Raw genomic sequence first — 6,450 nt, forward strand, 5'->3', positions numbered from 1 at the left:
AAACTTTATTCCCCTGTTGATCTCATACAGAAATTGACCATGTAATACTTTTTCTAGCCTGCCTCCTGTTCTTGTTTTTATTGTATTATTTTGAAATTCATGGTTTTATTACCTGCATATTCAGTAAGTTCCAATTTTAATTTGTGTCGCTGCATGTTCTTAGTTGTCTTTTATGTAATTAGTCAATACATGCTTTTTCTCTTTGACTTGAAGTAAAATTCTGCCTTTATTTCTGCAAGGGCAGGTATAATTTATCAATATTACTATGGTATGAGGCTGTAATGCACACTGATTATTCATTAGCTTTCTTGTTTTTCATTCCAAACTGTCCAGTTCAGCTTATGTCCACTGAATAACACCAGCAGTACTGTTTATTGTATCACAGCTATGACCTTTATCTATTCACAGCAATATGAACTGTTGTTATTACTGTTTTCATAGACTCAGCCAGATGTTTAAACTGGATTTGACATTTTAATCCACTTACTGATTACTTTCCAGGGACCTAGGATAGGGAGATGCTATTGTTTGATGGTCTTAAAGTATCATCACAGGATGAAAGCTGTTCCAAATAAAGCTACCTTTTGCAATTGACTGATGATAACTTTGTCAATGCTGATGCTATTTAATGGCACTCCAGATGTTTTGGGAGCCTAGTTCTACTATCTTTGCTTTCTTTTGCGATGTTTATTACATTTCAGTTTTCAGATCTTTATATTTTGTGATTTTCTCCAGTTCTTTTTCTTCTATTATGCAGTCTCCAGGTTCTGCCACATCTACTATCCAGACTTTTTTGTATTTCTTATCAATTCAATTCAGTTTATTGCAATCATAGACCAGAGACCAGAACTAATAAAAACACTTAGTAAATATATAATTAAACATTCTAGTATAAAATAATAAATAACAACTAAAATCTATGAAAAATCCAGTCTGCCAATTATACATGGTCTAATTATATTAAAATTATAATCCATAAACTGTGTGGCCCATTGTCAGTTTAATACTGAAAGGTTAAGGAATAAGCAGTGCAAAGGGTTTGCCACATTTGTTATATAACATAATTATGGTGGATTAGACATGTGTTTCTGACTACTTAAGGATGAACAGTCCATAACCTGAAGTCCGATCTAAGCATAGTTCACAAAATTGTCTGCTATAACATCTTGCCTGTCAATGACTTCTTCAGCTTCAACCACAATAATACATGGGCAAACGATTGATACAAACTCAAGGTAAACTGCTTCAAACTCAATTGCAGAAAATATAACTTCAGCAACAGAGTGACCAACGCCTGGAATGCTCTACCCGACTCAATTGTTACAGTCTCAAACCCTCGCAGCTTCAATCTCAAACTGCCTATCGTGGACCTCATCCCATTCCTAAGAGGTCCCTAAAGGGTGTGTGTATAAGCACATCAGCGTGCCTACCATCCCTGTCTTACTGTCCCCATTTATTGGTATTTACTTTCTTTGTTCATGTTTATGTTCATACTTATACTTGTTATCTTGTACGTGTTTGACAAACAAGTAAAATTAAATAAATAAATTATAGCATAGGTGCAGCAGCATAGATTATGCATAGATTATGTGCAGCAGCACTGGGAATTCATCAGAAACATGTATTTCTTATCAACAGTTGTTAAGTCTGGGGTGTTATGTGGCACGTAATTATCTAATTGAATTCTAAACTCCAAGGTCACTTTAACTTCTTCATGTTCTACTACTTTGTCTATTTTATCTCCCACCAGTTCTTGCTTGATCAATATTTCTGTGTTTTCAATCTTTGTATATTTGTGATAGGTAAACAACTTTTTTTCCAATAGTCCTTGAGTTGTTGGTCTTGGTTGCTTAGCCAACAGTCCTAACTCCTACAGCCCATTTTTTAGCAGATATCAGGAAATCCAACACCTAGCTGACACAGGTAATAAGCAATCCAGTATGAATTTCTGTAAATTATCTCATCATAATATTTATGGGAAAGATACTTGTCTTCTATTGAGACCTGTCCAATATGGGTGAACCACTGTGTGCTTCTCAGAGTTCAGAAGTTCTACAACCACATCAAAATAATGCCTCCTGGGAATATACCTACAGCACTCGGTATTCCCAAATATAATTCCTCCAAGTTCTATCAATTTTATTATTATTATACTTTATCCTACCATATATATGAGCAGTTTGTATGAATTTTCTGTCCTATCCACTTCACTCTCTGTCACTCTCATTTTTTCAGCAACATTAACTTATATTCTCTTTTGATTCATCTTTATAAATAACAACTTTTTCTTTGTTTTTAAATCAAGATTCCAGAACAATGGAGTTTTGTAAAGCAGAAAAGTAAGAATAAGCACACCCTGTAAACGTAGTTCTTGGTGGTAGGTGAAACCAAGGAGGAAAATTGAAAACCATTTTCATATAAAAGCTAGTCACACAAAAATGAATCACCAAGATTGAATCACCAAGATCATCTTCAATTTTAGGAAATAGAGCTTCAGTTGTGACTTCTTAAAAAGTTAAATAAATTACTTAGATGAAAATAGAAAGAAAGAAAAATAAACCATGGCCTGTTCTCTGCAAAAGGACAGCACAGTATTATCTGAAAGTTTCATAAAGTTTTCATTTGTTAATATTCATTATTTAGTATGAAGACAGGGCATTTTTATTTAATAATATTTATTCATTAGCATGATAAAATTCTTCCTTTATGTTGGTTCCCAGCTGCAATTGACCATGGTTGATTGACATTATCCCAGAGCAATACCCAGAGCTATTTTGTAAATGTGACAAAAAGTGAGTGGAATTTTTCAGATGAGACCTTGGCCCAATTTGAAGGAAAAAAACAATGTTTTCAATCACTTACTCTGAGTACTAGAGTAAAAAAGTAAAAACAGGTGCTTGAATCTTTTCAAAAGAGCCCCTGACAGGTCTAACCCTACCCAACTTCAGATTTTGATGAAGCTCATGCAAAACAGTGGAACTTTCATACTTTTTTCAATAGAGATGTCAGTTAGTAGAGGCTAAAATTGGAAAACTGCAAAACTAAACTGCTGGAAATAATCAAACACCACAAAAATGCCTAAAGCATCACCTTAACATAACTGACAGCGCTGATCAATGAAGCTTATAGAGACCTTTCTAGACCACTGGAAATGTAAAATTACAATCAGAATAGCCAACTAAGGATACTCTGTGGTATTGACAATGCACCAGTTGGGTGCATTTACCAGTTGACAGAAACACCAAATCAAAGTCAAATCTTTATTACGGTCATCGATCAGCATAAGGAAGGTGGAATATAGTCCATTAAAAAGCAGGGAAGAAGCATCAGAGTAAAAAGGTAGAAAATACAGAAATATGTGTATTAAAACAGAAAATATATCTAAAATGCAAAAGTCTAAAATAATTTAAAGGAAGAGTAGGAACATTAGATGGATGTAAGGGAATCAAAACATATAACAGAAAACATTACCCTGCCCCACATTCACTTGGCTATGCAACCAAAATAATGTTACAAATAATTTATGTGTTCCTAATACTTATTTCCAAATATTGTACCTGAGCAGATAGGAGAGTTCATAAGTGTTGTAAGATTTAAGAGTCTGGGGAACAAGATAAATAAGCGTGTGCACTAACTGTGCTTTTGCTGGGAAAAACCTATTTCTTGATTCAGAATAGAGGGGTGCGTAAAAGAATGCAGATCACCTGGAAAAGGATCAACATAAAACAACACCTGAAAGAAAGCAAAAGAAATATTTTGAAAAATATAGGCAAGATAGCGACTGAAGACCACCACAAGGGTTTGGTCAGTTAGTTTCTAAGAGAAGCAGAGAGCTAAGCAATGCTCGGGCATGAGAAACCACAGTAGGAGTGAAACGGAACTTCTTTGCAACCACAGCTAAAGGGAAGTAAGACTTGAAGCTAAAAAAAGTCTTCAGGAAGCATAGAGTCTGCTTGGGTGAAGAAGAAATTCCTCCAGCCATTGTCTCTTTCATAGGGCTGAGAGACAGTGAGTGGCTCAATGTCACTCAGCTGGGTTCATTCCTATGTCAGACACTTATAGTCTCCCAGATGCCTTAAACCTGATGCCTTAACCATCACTCCAAACTGGCTCATCTGAAGAGTTATTAAATTGTAAATGTTGGCAAGTTTTAGCAAGTTTTTGGTATTTTTTGTGAGGAGAGCAAGTTAGTTATTCACTTACAGCCATTACAACCAACCACCATTTGAAATTATAATGGCACCAAAATAAGTGACTTACAACTGCTCCTTGTCCTTACAACTGTCAAAGCTTCCCCATGGACACATAATCAAAATTTGGACTTTGTACAACCAGCATCTATTTATAATAGTCGCAGTATCCTGGAGTCACGTGATTGTCATTGGCAATCTTTCCAGTCAGCTGCTGACAAGAAAAGTCAAGAAAGGAAGCTGGTTTTGCTTAACAACCACAAGATGCATTTAGCAGCCACAGTGATTCATTTAATGACCATGACAAAAAAAGATCATAAATCTGGGATCAACTTACTGAACAATTACCTTACTTAATAATGAAAATCACATCATTATATAAACAGAGGACTACCTTTACAAGGATTTCTACATGCAGTTTCTCTCTTTTAAATTTCAAGAATTAGTCTTAAATTCTCCCAGATTCCTTACAAACTTGTTAAAGAAGTGCACATTTAAAAACTGTTAATCTGATTTGCTAATCCTAACCCTTTTCATTTTCTTCCATTCAATCATGTCCAATTTTCAGAGACTCCCTGGACAAGTCCCGAGTTTTCTTGACAAGGTTTTTCAGAAGTAGTTTGCCATTGCTTCCTTCCTAGGTCTGAAAGAAAGTGACTGGCCCAAGGTCACCCAGCTGGCTTGGTGGCCAAGGCAGGACTAGAATTCATGATCTCCCAATTTCAGTCCTGATATTTTAACCACTACACCTATGTGGAGTTTAACCTAGATGTCAATCTTCTTTCCCAACTTTTGTATGCTCTTCAATATTATCAGATCTCACCCCTCCTCTCTTCTGTTCCTTTTTGTATTATTTTGTCTGATGAAGGTATATGGTATATAGAAATCCATCATTTTAATGTTTTTGGAGGATACACTATTGTGCAAAGCACAGAAAAAGAGCATCAAAGAAATCTAATTAAATCTGTAACCAAGCAGCAATGTATTTTGTCTGGGCCCACATGTGCGTTTTTTCCCCCAATTGTTTTCCTTTCTTTGTTAGGGGATGTCAGTTATCAAAAGCATTTTGGAGTCAGGTAGACTTCTAATTCTAAAAAAAAATCAATCAAACCAGAAAATGCTACCCCTTCTCCCTGGAATGTCAGAAAACTACACAAGCATAACATGTTTCCACTACTGATAATTATACGGCTTTGTATGACCTTTTCTGATTTGGAAGCCTCATCAGAGGCCCAAGTACAGCTTGTCTAAAGGGATGAAACTAGTAGACTATAGCTTTAGTACCTGCCCCCTCTTCTTTATTTCACCAGTCCTGGGAGAAATCCAGAAATTCTAACACTGGTGGAGGTGATGGTGCTTCATATCTTTTGCTGTTTGTGCAATCGTTGCAATCAACCCTGCTGGGATGCAGGTGTTAGATTGCCTAATCTTAAACCAGTTTAGGGTGACTGTCCCCCTGGAGATGCCAACTGTGGAATGATAAATAAAACTGGTAAAATTGAAGAATCGAGAAGAAGGTAAAATATCTAGATATCACTATGACAAGTACGAACCATATGTTATTTCAAAATAACTATACTAAGACATGGAATAAAGTTGAAAACACAGGTTAAGATGTCAGAAAGTACAGTTGTCACTGCTGGGGAGAATTTCTATAATAAAAATGTCTAGAACAATGTTTTTTTTCAGACAATACCTATATGACAACTGTACACCACTCAAACAGTAACAGAAGGATATATCTAAATTTGTATGGTTGGGGAAAAACATGAGTTAATTACAGAAAGTCCTTGACTTACAACAGTTTATTTGTAAGTGAGTTATGACTGTTTTTCACACTTACAATGGTTCCAACATCTCCATAGTCACATTGTCAAAATTCACATGCTTGGCAGCTGGCATGTATTTATGATTGCTGCAGTGTCCTGGGCTCATGTGAACATCTTATAATTGCTGTCAAGGAGATTGAAAGCCAGATTGCATCTTTTCCCCCCATTCTTTTCTATTTTGCTTTTGTTTCTTTTTCTTTTTTGAATTTCTCTTTATTTCTTTTTCTTACTTTAAGTTAGTTTGTATTAATTTTTATTTTCCTCTTTAGAGTTCTTTAATACACACACACACACACATATATCTATATCTATCTATCTATCTATCTATCTATCTATCTATCTATCTATGCCGTGTTTCTCATAAAATAAGGCCGGGCCTTATATTTTTTTGAGCCCCGAAAAAACGGCTAGACCGCCTTTTGGGGGGTGAC

The sequence above is a fragment of the Pseudonaja textilis genome, chromosome 2 (assembly GCF_049901715.1).
Source record: "Pseudonaja textilis isolate UNSWEBS1 chromosome 2, rPseTex1.2, whole genome shotgun sequence".
NCBI lineage: Eukaryota > Metazoa > Chordata > Lepidosauria > Squamata > Elapidae > Pseudonaja > Pseudonaja textilis.